Source organism: Pseudophryne corroboree, chromosome 6, assembly GCF_028390025.1.
Source record: "Pseudophryne corroboree isolate aPseCor3 chromosome 6, aPseCor3.hap2, whole genome shotgun sequence".
Lineage (NCBI taxonomy): Eukaryota > Metazoa > Chordata > Amphibia > Anura > Myobatrachidae > Pseudophryne > Pseudophryne corroboree.
In genome coordinates this window covers 324408766-324422090 of record NC_086449.1, presented here as the reverse complement: position 1 = coordinate 324422090, position 13325 = coordinate 324408766, and the positions used below count along the sequence as shown (strand labels likewise).

Here is a 13325-nt window from a genome sequence, read left to right as displayed (position 1 = left end):
GGTGAGAGTCCTGAAAAAAGTAAAAAGTTGGAAGAAGGAAGGAAAAAAAGGAAGAAGAACAATGCTGATATGTAGTGGTTTGAGAAAGGTTGATAGTCAATAGGCTGCTTAATTGCGGGGTGCTGATAGTACAACTTTTTACTTTTTTCAGGACTCTCACCACTGATTCAGGGGTAATTATCCCGGTCTAACGGTGGCAGCAGATCCCCTATTTTCCTCTCTAACTTATTCTTTTTCTTCTCCATTTTCGTGAACTCTCATCAGTGATTCTCGAGCCCTCGATATCAAATATGTCTTCTACTATCATACCACACTGGTAACGCCCGAATCCTTCCGATCTTGGAAGCTAAGCAGTGTAGGGCTGGGTCAGTACTCGAGTGGGAGACTCTTGAGGAATACTCAGTTTAGTAGAAATTCCTGGACGGTTTTGCTCAGCGTCTAACACTGACAGCAGATTCATCTTGCTTATTCTATCTTTACCCATCCTATCTGTCTCCTCATTATCACTCACAAGAGAATAAAATTGCCTCATCTTTTCAGGCCTCCAGCTGTTATTTTCGCACCCAGGCAGCTCAGAACCAATATTCAGTATTTACACTGTAATTAAATTTTGTTCTGTGTTTCCTTCTTTCCCAAAAACCCCCTTCCCCCCCCCCCCCCCCCCCTAACCCCCACCTTGATTTTTGACAGCTTACTTTACTACTATTTTACTAATTGTTGTTAATAAAATTTATATTTAAAAATTTATATTTAATTTCTACCTATTGTTTCTTCTGAGACTTCCAAACATACAAGAGTGCACCCACAAAAGAGTCTTCTTCTCTCCCTTTTCTCGCACGTTATAGAGGAGGCCATGCAATGCATCCTGGGAACAGTCAAAGCTTCAGCCTGTTGGTGCATCTAGATCAAGATCCAACTCTACACCCCGATGTATTCCCTGTGGAACCCAGTGTACCTCGCAGAAAGAGATTTAACTATGGTAAGTCTACCATAAATCTCCTTTTCTGCTATTTTCACCAATATTAGAGTTTGATTCTGTTATATTGCCCTTTGTGAAAACGTATCTCTGAAGCAACCAGATATTAATTCTACTGTACTTAATAAAAATTAAGTTTTAAATTTGTTCATAGACCGAGTGCCCCAAACAGGTGTCTCCCTTTCTCCCAATTTCTGATACTTAATCTACACCCTTGGTGCACCTCCACCTGTTACTTGGATATACACAAAGTATTATATGTCTTTTGTTTACAGTATGTGGACTATTCTATGACTCCTTTCTAACTACTCTGATTTGAACTACTGTGCTCTTTGACTGTTTTCCCAAACCGCCCATTTTTCCCAGGAAAGTACAAGAAAAAATGAGTGACTGTTGAAAAATAGCATATAGAACCAAAAGGATTAGAGAGGCAGGTACATACTCTATCATCAGGACATGCAGTTCTCCAAACATCCACTAACAGGAGCTGTGTATTAATAATCTCTGTTTACCAACCTTTAGCTTTGTTTCATTCGTTTTCTAATTATATGTCTAAGATTGCATCAGCTATAATAGTAAAATCACCACTCAGTGTCTTAAAAAAACAACAACAAAAAAAATGCCCATCACAATGCTGTGCTTACGTTATATGCAACAAAAAAAAATGTATCTTTTATCGATAATACTGCGGGTAGTATTTTGAAAATAACACTCTACCATTTGAAAGGAATATAGCCGGATACTGTATTGGATAAGTATCTCTTCCACAGTATCACCAGAGATATGTGACCTGGTGACTAATTGGATAACCTTAAGCAGACACTATTAATGCTCTGTCATACACCTGTTCTGATATCAAAAAGTGGATCAATTGAATCCTAAATTTTGTAGATGCAGATACATACTCATTAGAGAATATTTATACTATATCCTACAGGAACAACAGCTTAGGTCATTAGGTCTACAAGACTTAGGTCGACAGTCATTAGGTCGACCACTATTGGTCCACATGGTCAGTAGGTCGACATGGAAAAAGTTCGACATGAGTTTTAAAAAAAAAAATGTTTAAAACTCTTTCATACTTTATGATCCATGTGGACTACAATTGGGAATAGTAATCGCTCACCATGTGAGAGAAGACGGTACACTAATTCGGGTTCCCCGTCACTTTTTGAAGAAAATGACACCAAAAAAGGTTAAAAAAAAACACTAATGTCGACCTTTTTTTCATGTCGACCTAGTGACCATGTCGACCTAATGAATGTCGACCAATAGTGGTCGACCTTTTGACTGTCGACCTAATGACCCATACCCGGAACACCAGACAGGAGAGCGTGCTTAGACTTCTCCCAAAGGCAGAATCATTTAGATATTTTGGGAGTACGTATTCCATATAGACTACGACATAAACCCTTCATCCTATGAATGCAAAACGAAGTCTTGATATAAAATTATCAGCTTGAGAGGAACTGAATAACTGCATGGTGATTTCAGAATAAGAAATACTGGTGCAGGAATAGACACTATGATACATTTTATACAGTGATATCCAGTGGAGACTAATGTGATACAAAAAATGTATATATAACACTGAATTATAGGTCTGTTACAAAGGGGTAAATTTACAAAGGTTGAAGGTTTTTTTTTTTTTTTTAGAACTGGTGATGTTGCCCATAGCAACCAATCAGATTCTACTTAACAGTTATCTAGCTGCTTCTAGAATATAATAGAATCTGATTGGTTGCTATGGGCAACATCACCAGTATTAAAAAAACTCCCACCTTAGTAAATTTACCCCAAAGTGTAATTAATCCCTGAGTAGTATACAGTGTATCTGAACAGTGCTTAGATAAACCATGCTGTAAACTTAGTGCTGTTTACAACACTCCAGAAGAAGCATTCATATAAGACATAATAGTCGCAAAGAATAATGGGAATCACAGTGATACCACAGAGCTCACTATAAATTTGTGAATCACTAGAGAAAATACCTGTGACGGATATATAATCAGGGGCAAACGCAGGATTTAGTGAGGGGGGGTTTCCGTGGGTGTGTATGTATATATGAATGTGTTATATATATATATATATATATATATATATATATATATATATATATATATATATATATATATATATATATATATATATATATATATATATATATATATATATATATATATATATAAATCCAAGAAAAAGCAGGAGCACTCACCAGTCTTTAAAGCAGCAAAGGATTTTTTATTCAGGTCATCGGTGCAAAGATATGATCAACGTTTCGGTCTATATGTAGACCTTTGTCAAGATGATTACAGACTGAAAGGATTATCCTTTTATACCCTACATAGACCCACCCACCAATTGATCAGAGCAACACCCCCACACCCCATACAAACATTGTAGTAATAAAAACATATCCCACATACATATAAACTATATAACAGACAAATCATAGAGTGCCCTACCTAATTCCAGCCATGACTCTGAGCACCGTTCATGTGCGTACCACTGAGAAACCATTAGTAATCACAGAGCTCCGGCGTGCGTTCCACACACGTCCTCACTTCCTGTATGTGGAACGCATCAGCTGACCGGAAATAAGCCGCTACCATAGCAACCAAGCGCCGAGACCAAATAGCGCTAGATCAAACACAGCCTCATGAGTATTAGGAGCGCAGGCTCCACTAGAGGTAAAATAATCCTAGCATTCAATAGTATTAACCCTATCATTCATAGTATAGGTCATATGGTTAAAGTAATCTTTCCGTCAACCGGAAGTGTACATGTTGCTATTAGCAACTAAATCAACATATATGGAATTTTCAAAAGTCAGGACTGGATAGGCAGGGCAATTTGGTATCCGGGGAAACCACATAGTTATATATGCAAATGAATATCAATGCACATAGGTGCCCATATGCATCTATACATATTGCATAGACAACCCACAGAATTGGATTAAACATTTAATAATATCTATAAGAAAAATTCTATAGAAAGAACAAGTGCTCCATATATAAAGCACACAAGTGATCAAGTTGTTATAAGGAAGGAAAGGACCATATCTAGGAATACATAGAAAAAGAGAAAAAATAAAAAATAAAAATGTCTAAAAATTACAGATAAGCCACCATCACAGGCAAAAAAATATAAAAATAAAAATAAAAAAATTATAAAAAATGAAGGAATGGACAAAACTATTGTATTGGAGTATAGGTCATAGTTTATTCCAGAAAAATGCCATAATGTATGCCATCATTGAGACCACGAGGTCTTATGGTGTCTAAACGATGTATCCAGGCCGCCTCACGTTTCAGCAAGAGCTTTGCCCGATCTCCACCTCTTCTCAGTGGTGCTACCCTGTCAATCACCATACTTTTCAGAGTAGCAAGAGGGTGGCGGGCCTCATAGAAGTGTCTGGCCATTGGTTTATCTGAGGTGCCATTAGTCAGAGCTTCTCTAACAGACAGTCGATGGTTTGCCATCCTTTCACGGAAGGGGCGAATTGTTTTGCCCACATAGACTAAGGAGCAAGGACAAGTGAACGTATAGACAACAAAATCAGAGGTGCAGCTCAGTCTATGACGGATAAATATCTTGGCGCCAGTATGTGGATGGTGAAAGTATTCTCCACTTGACATGCTCCTACAAGTGGTACATCTATAGCATCCCATTTTCTTAGGTGCCAGCCACATATCCGAAGTGAGACCCATTGGTCTATCTGGCTGCATAAGGATGTCCTTCAAATTGCGTGCCCGTCTAAAGCTCAATAGAGGTCTATTAGGCAATCTCTTTGTTAGTAATGGATCTGTTTTGACCATTGGCCAATGTTTGTTGACCACTCTTCGAATAGTAGGTCCCGCTATATTAAAAGTAGTTGAAACAACAAAGGGATTCTTCTCAAACGCCTTCTTCGGTGAGTGCCCTGCATGGATTTTCTTTGCTTTCTTAAGGCAGTTCATGATGGTACGGTCATCATATCCTCTGGCCTTAAATCTGTTTCTCATATCCTCCAACTGTATAGTAGTTGTATTCGGATCAGAGTTATTTCGGAGGACCCTCATAAATTGGGAAATAGGTAGATTACGTTTAAGTGATCCCGGATGGTGGCTATCAAAAGATAATAGTGTATTCCTATTGGTCACTTTCCTAAACAGTTTGTAACCATAGCCTGACTCAGTGGTATAAACACTTACATCCAGGAAATCAATAGATTCCCTATCATAGTGTATAGTGAGCCTAATCGGTGAATCAAGTGAATTAAGATGTTCAAACATCTCAAGGAGGGATTCTTCAGTATTATTCCATATCAAGAAAATGTCATCAATAAATCGCCGATAGAAGGCGATACTATCCCCAAACAGCGGGAAGATGTTCTGATTCTCATATTCATCCATATATAAGTTAGCATAAGAGGGGGCAATATTGCTCCCCATAGCTGTGCCCGCCGTTTGGAGATAGTACCGCCCCCCAAAGCGAAAGTAGTTACATGTCAAAATAAGCTCAAGCAATTCCATCAAAAACTCAGTAGGTGGAGCCCCAGTATGTAGATTGATCAAAGCCCTCCTAGTAGCAGCTAAACCAGCACCATGGGGGATCACAGTGTAGAGGGACGTAACGTCCAAGGTCACCAAAATCCTCCGATCAACATAAGGAAGAGAATTCAAAAGTCTCAAAAAGTCACCCGTATCTTTAAGATAACTGCTGGTTTGCTTCACACAGATCTGTAAAAAACTGTCAATATATTGAGCCACGTTAGAGAATAATGAATTACGTGCAGAGATTATCGGACGGCCCGGCGGCCTGTCCAGTGTCTTATGAATTTTTGGCAGTAAATACAGTATGGGGCAAATAGGAAATTCTGTTTTCAGGAAACCAGCAGTTTCTTCATCAATCCAACCATGGGCTAAAGCGGCATTCAGTAGTTTATCCAATCGACTCTTAAAGATCAGCACTGGGTCACTCGTTAATAATCTATAAGTATCACTATCTGCAAGTTGTCTCAGTGCCTCAGAGTTGTATTCACTAGTATCCAATATTACTACTGCCCCACCCTTGTCGGCCGGCCTCACGGTAATTCGTGGATTATTCTTTAAATCACTCAACGCCCTTCTCTCAGCCCCATTGAGATTGTAGCTACACTGTTTATGTTTTTCAAGTGACTTTTTTACATCCTGATCCAACATCCTAGTGAAGGTTCTTATACTCGAATTTAAGGATGGGGGGTCATACGTACTCTTTCTCTTAAACATCCTAGAGGTTTGGTCATTTATCAATGGATCAGAGAATTTTTCTATAAGTCTCAATTTCCTACCAACCTTGAATCTATCAATGGCCCAATCAAAATCATTAAATTTGGGTGTAGGTATGAAACTCAAACCTCTACAAAGTACACTAGTTTCTGAAGATGAGAGTTTATATGAGGATAGGTTAATCACCGATTCTTCTAATACTGAAGAATCCCTCCTTGAGATGTTTGAACATCTTAATTCACTTGATTCACCGATTAGGCTTACTATACACTATGATAGGGAATCTATTGATTTCCTGGATGTAAGTGTCTATACCACTGAGTCAGGCTATGGTTACAAACTGTTTAGGAAAGTGACCGATAGGAATACACTATTATCTTTTGATAGCCACCATCCGGGATCACTTAAACGTAATCTACCTATTTCCCAATTTATGAGGGTCCTCCGAAATAACTTTGATCCGAATACAACTACTATACAGTTGGAGGATATGAGAAACAGATTTAAGGCCAGAGGATATGATGACCGTACCATCATGAACTGCCTTAAGAAAGCAAAGAAAATCCATGCAGGGCACTCACCAAAGATGGCGTTTGAGAAGAATCCCTTTGTTGTTTCAACTACTTTTAATATAGCGGGACCTACTATTCGAAGAGTGGTCAACAAACATTGGCCAATGGTCAAAACAGATCCATTACTAACAAAGAGATTGCCTAATAGACCTCTATTGAGCTTTAGACGGGCACGCAATTTGAAGGACATCCTTATGCAGCCAGATAGACCAATGGGTCTCATTTCGGATATGTGGCTTGCACCTAAGAAAATGGGATGCTATAGATGTACAAACTGTACCACTTGTAGGAGCATGTCAAGTGGAGAGTACTTTCACCATCCACATACTGGCGCCAAGATATTTATCCGTCATAGACTGAGCTGCACCTCTGACTTTGTTGTCTATACGTTGACTTGTCCTTGCTCCTTAGTCTATGTGGGCAAAACAATTCGCCCCTTCCGTGAAAGGATAGCAAACCATCGACTGTCTGTTAGAGAAGCTCTGACTAATGGCACCTCAGATAAACCGGTGGCCAGACACTTCTATGAGGCCCGCCACCCTCTTGCTACTCTGAAAAGTATGGTGATTGACAGGGTAGCACCACTGAGAAGAGGTGGAGATCGGGCAAAGCTCTTGCTGAAACGTGAGGCGGCCTGGATACATCGTTTAGACACCATAAGACCTCGTGGTCTCAATGATGGCATACATTATGGCATTTTTCTGGAATAAACTATGACCTATACTCCAATACAATAGTTTTGTCCATTCCTTCATTTTTTCATTTTTTATAATTTTTTTATTTTTATTTTTATATTTTTTTGCCTGTGATGGTGGCTTATCTGTAATTTTTACACATTTTTATTTTTTATTTTTTCTCTTTTTCTATGTATTCCTAGATATGGTCCTTTCCTTTCTTATAACAACTTGATCACTTGTGTGCTCTATATATGGAGCACTTGTTCTTTCTATAGAATTTTTCTTATAGATATTATTATATGTTTAATCCAATTCTGTGGGTTGTCTATGCAATATGTATAGATGCATATGGGCACCTGTGTGCATACATGTGCATTGATATTCATTTGCATATATAACTATGTGGTTTCCCCGGATACCAAATTGCCCTGCCTATCCAGTCCTGACTTTTGAAAAATTCCATATATGTCGATTTAGTTGCTAATAGCAACATGTACACTTCCGGTTGACTGAAAGATTACTTTAACCATATGACCTATACTATGAATGATAGGGTTAATACTATTGAATGCTAGGATTATTTTACCTCTAGTGGAGCCTGCGCTCCTAATACTCATGAGGCTGTGTTTGATCTAGCGCTATTTGGTCTCGACGCTTGTTTGCTATGGTAGCGGCTTACTTCCGGTCAGCTGATGCGTTCCACATACAGGAAGTGAGGACGTGTGTGGAACGCACGCCGGAGCTCTGTGATTACTAATGGTTTCTCAGTGGTACGCACATGAACGGTGCTCAGTCATGGCTGGAATTAGGTAGGGCACTCTATGATTTGTCTGTTATATAGTTTATATGTATGTGGGATATGTTTTTATTACTACAATGTTTGTATGGGGTGTGGGGGTGTTGCTCTGATCAATTGGTGGGTGGGTCTATGTAGGGTATATAAGGATAATCCTTTCAGTCTGTAATCATCTTGACAAAGGTCTACATATAGACCGAAACGTTGATCATATCTTTGCACTGATGACCTGAATAAAAAATCCTTTGCTGCTTTAAAGACTGGTGAGTGCTCCTGCTTTTTCTTGGATTTGTGTTAGAATGGGATTTTTTTCTCATCTATCTGGATGCTACCCCAGCAAGTTTACATGCAACACGTGAGTGTGGACACTTCCTCTGTGTATATATGTGTATATATATATATATATATATATATATATATATATATATATATATATATATATAGCACACATTCATATTTACATACACAAACACAGATATATTGTACACAAACACACATACATACACCAGCGCGCAAACACACATCCATACATACATACATACAAATGCACACATAAACTCAAAGTTCAAACTTACATGATCTAGCAGGCAGGCGGTGGGAGCAGAAGCCAGGGTGGCAGTGTGAGAGGATGGAGGGAGCTGCTGTGACTGAGTATGCGCAGCCATCAGCTCCCCCGGACGTTCTGTAAGCAGAGAGCTCCATAGCTCTCTGTTACTGCTGCAGCTCCGCGGTCGCGCCTTTTGCTGAGACGGAGACAATGCTGTCTCCGTTTCAAAATTTAAAACTCAACTCATCAGGGGGGGTTTCCAGGTACTCGGAAACCCCCCCTCCGTGCGCCACTGATAATAAACAAATAAAATACAACAGCCAATAGATCTATAACTTTTTAATACACTTTCTCTATCGTCCTAGTGGATGCTGGGGTTCCTGAAAGGACCATGGGGAATAGCGGCTCCGCAGGAGACAGGGCACAAAAAGTAAAGCTTTAGGATCAGGTGGTGTGCACTGGCTCCTCCCCCTATGACCCTCCTCCAAGCCAGTTAGATTTTTGTGCCCGGCCGAGAAGGGTGCAATCTAGGTGGCTCTCCTAAAGAGCTGCTTAGAAAAGTTTAGCTTAGGTTTTTTATTTTACAGTGAGTCCTGCTGGCAACAGGATCACTGCAACGAGGGACTTAGGGGAGAAGAAGTGAACTCACCTGCGTGCAGGATGGATTGGCTTCTTGGCTACTGGACATCAGCTCCAGAGGGACGATCACAGGTACAGCCTGGATGGTCACCGGAGCCTTGCCGCCGGCCCCCTTGCAGATGCTGAAGTAAGAAGAGGTCCAGAATCGGCGGCAGAAGACTCCTCAGTCTTCTAAAGGTAGCGCACAGCACTGCAGCTGTGCGCCATTTTCCTCTCAGCACACTTCACACGGCAGTCACTGAGGGTGCAGGGCGCTGGGAGGGGGGCGCCCTGGGAGGCAAATGAAAACCTATTTTGGCTAAAAATACCTCACATATAGCCTCCGGAGGCTATATGGAGATATTTAACCCCTGCCAGAATCCGTTAAAAGCGGGAGACGAGGCCGCCGAAAAAGGGGCGGGGCCTATCTCCTCAGCACACAGCGCCATTTTCCCTCACAGAAAGGCTGGAGGGAAGGCTCCCAGGCTCTCCCCTGCACTGCACTACAGAAACAGGGTTAAAACAGAGAGGGGGGGCACTAATTTGGCGTTAGAAATATATAAAACAGATGCTATAAGGGAAAACACTTATATAAGGTTGTCCCTATATAATTATAGCGTTTTTGGTGTGTGCTGGCAAACTCTCCCTCTGTCTCTCCAAAGGGCTAGTGGGTCCTGTCCTCTATCAGAGCATTCCCTGTGTGTGTGCTGTGTGTCGGTACGTGTGTGTCGACATGTATGAGGACGATGTTGGTGAGGAGGCGGAGCAATTGCCTGTAATGGTGATGTCACTCTCTAGGGAGTCGACACCGGAATGGATGGCTTATTTAGGGAATTACGTGATAATGTCAACACGCTGCAAGGTCGGTTGACGACATGAGACGGCCGACAAACAATTAGTACCGGTCCAGACGTCTCAAAAACACCGTCAGGGGTTTTAAAACGCCCGTTTACTTTAGTCGGTCGACACAGACACAGACAGGGACACTGAATCCAGTGTCGACGGTGAATAAACAAACGTATTCCTTATTAGGGCCACACGTTAAAGGCAATGAAGGAGGTGTTACATATTTCTGATACTACAAGTACCACAAAAGAGGGTATTATGTGGGATGTGAAAAAACTACAGTAGTTTTTCCTGAATCAGATAAATTAAATAAAGTGTGTGATGATGCGTGGGTTCCCCCCGATAGAAAATTATGGGCGGTATACCCTTTCCCGCCAGAAGTTAGGGCGCGTTGGGAAACACCCCTTAGGGTGGATAAGGCGCTCACACGCTTATCAAAACAAGTGGCGGTACCGTCTATAGATAGGGCCGTCCTCAAGGACCAGCTGACAGGAGGCTGGAAAATATCATAAAAAGTATATACACACATACTGGTGTTATACTGCGACCAGCGATCGCCTCAGCCTGGATGTGCAGAGCTGGGGTGGCTTGGTCGGATTCCCTGACTAAAAATATTGATACCCTTGACAGGGACAGTATTTTATTGACTATAGAGCATTTAAAGGATGCATTTCTATATATGCGAGATGCACAGAGGGATATTTGCACTCTGGCATCAAGAGTAAATGCGATGTCCATATCTGCCAGAAGATGTTATGGACACGACAGTGGTCAGGTGATGCAGATTCCAAACGGCAAAAAGGTGTATTGCCGTATAAAGGAAGAGGAGTTTTTTGGGGTCGGTCCATCGGACCTGGTGGCCACGGCAACTGCTGGAAAATCCACCGTTTTTACCCTAAGTCACATCTCTGCAGAAAAAGACACCGTCTTTTCAACCTCAGTCTTTTCGTCCCTATAAGATCATATCTGCCCAGGGATAGAGGAAAGGGAAGAAGACTGCAGCAGGCAGCCCATTCCCAGGAACAGAAGCACTCCACCGCTTCTGACAAGTTCTCAGCATGGCGCTGAGACCGTACAGGACCCCTGGATCCTACAAGTAGTATCCCAGGGGTACAGATTGGAATGTAGAGACGTTTCCTCTTCGCAGGCTCCTGAAGTCTGCTTTACCAAGGTCTCCCTCCGACAAGGAGGCAGTATGGGAAAAAATTCACAAGCTGTATTCCCAGCAGGTGATAATTAAATTACCCCTCCTACTACAAGGAAAAGGGGTATTATTCCACACTATATTGTGGTACTGAAGCCAGAAGGCTAGGTGAGACTTATTCTAAAAAAAATTTTTTTGAACACTTACAAAGGTTCAAATCAAGATGGAGTCACTCAGAGCAGTGATAACGAACCAGGAAGAAGGGGACTATATAGTGTCCGGGGACATCAGGGATGCTTACCTCTATGTCCCAAATTTGCCCTTCTCACTAAGGGTACCTCAGGTTCGTGGTGCAGAACTGTCACTATCAGTTTTAGACGCTGCCGTTTGGATTGTCCACGGCACCCCGGGTCTTTACCAAGGTAATGGCCGAAATGATGATTCTTCTTCGAAGAAAAGGCGTCTTAATTATCCCTTACTTGGACGATCTCCTGATAAGGGCATAGTCCAGGGAACAGTTGGAGGTCGGAGTAGCACTATCTCGGATACTGCTACAACAGCACGGGTGGATTCTAAATATTCCAAAATCGCAGCTGATCCCGACGACACGTCTGCTGTGCCTAGGGATGATTCTGGACACAGTCCAGAAAAAGGTGTTTCTCCCGGAAGAGAAAGCCAGGGAGTTATCCGAGCTAGTCAGGAACCTCCTAAAAACAGTGCATCATTGCACAAGGGTCCTGGTAAAAATGGTGGCTTCCTACGAAGCAATTCCATTCGGCAGATTTCACGCAAGAACTTTTCAGTGGGATCTGCTGGACAAATGGTCCGGATCGCATCTTCAGATGCATCAGCGGATAACCCTATATCCAAGGACAAGGGTGTCTCTCCTGTGGTGGTTATAGAGTGCCCATCTTCTAGAGGGCCGCAGATTTGGCATTCAGGATTGGATGCTGGTGACCACGGAGCCCAGCCCGAGAGGCTGGGGAGCAGTCACACAAGGAAAAAATTTCCAGGGAGTGTGATCAAGTCTGGAGACTTTTCTCCACATAAATATACTGGAGCTAAGGGTAAATTTATAATACTCTAAGCTTAGCAAGACCTCTGCTTCAAGGTCAGCCGGTATTGATCCAGTGGGAAAAACATCACGGCAGTCGCCCACGTAAACAGACAGGGCGACACAAGAAGCAGGAGGGCAATGGCAAAAACTGCAAGGACTTTTCGCTGGGCGGAAAATCATGTGATAGCACTGTCAGCAGTGTTTCATCCCGGGAATGGAAACTGGGAAGCAGACTTCCTCAGCAGGCACGACCTCCACCCGGGAGAGTGGAAACTTCATCGGGAAGTTTTTTCCACATGATTGTAAACCGTTGGGAAATACCAAAGGTGGACATGATGGCGTCCCGTCTGAACAAAAAACGGGACAGGTATTGCGCCAGGTCAAGAGACCCTCAGGCAATAGCTGTGGACGTTCTGGTAACACCGTGGGTGTACCAGTCGGTGTATGTGTTCCCTCCTCTGCTTCTCATACCTAAGGTGCTGAGAATTATAAGACGTAGAGGAGTAAGAACTATACTCATGGCTCCGGATTGGCCAAGAAGGACTTGGTACCCGGAACTTCAAGAGATGCTTACAGAGGTTTTATGGCCTCTGCCGCTAAGAAGGGACTTGCTTCAGCAAGTACCATGTCTGTTCCAAGACTTACCGCAGCTGCGTTTGTCGGCATAGCGGTGGAACGCCGGATCCTAAGGGAAAAAGGCATTCCGGAAGAGGTCATTCCTACCCTGGTCAAAGCCAGAAAGGAGGTGACCGCACAACATTATCACCACATGTGGCGAAAATATGTTGCGTGGTGTGAGGCCAGGAAGGCCCCACAAAGAAATTTCAACTCGGTCGTTTC

General features: G+C 42.2%; 1 protein-coding gene and 1 pseudogene across 11 annotated transcripts in view; both read left to right on the top strand.

Moving 5' to 3' along the window:
* Positions 1-13325, top strand: part of PPCDC (phosphopantothenoylcysteine decarboxylase) — a 146190-nt gene that overhangs the window by 49901 nt on the left and 82964 nt on the right. The window lies entirely within an intron of this gene.
* LOC134937226 (5S ribosomal RNA) lies at positions 296-414 on the top strand (annotated as a pseudogene).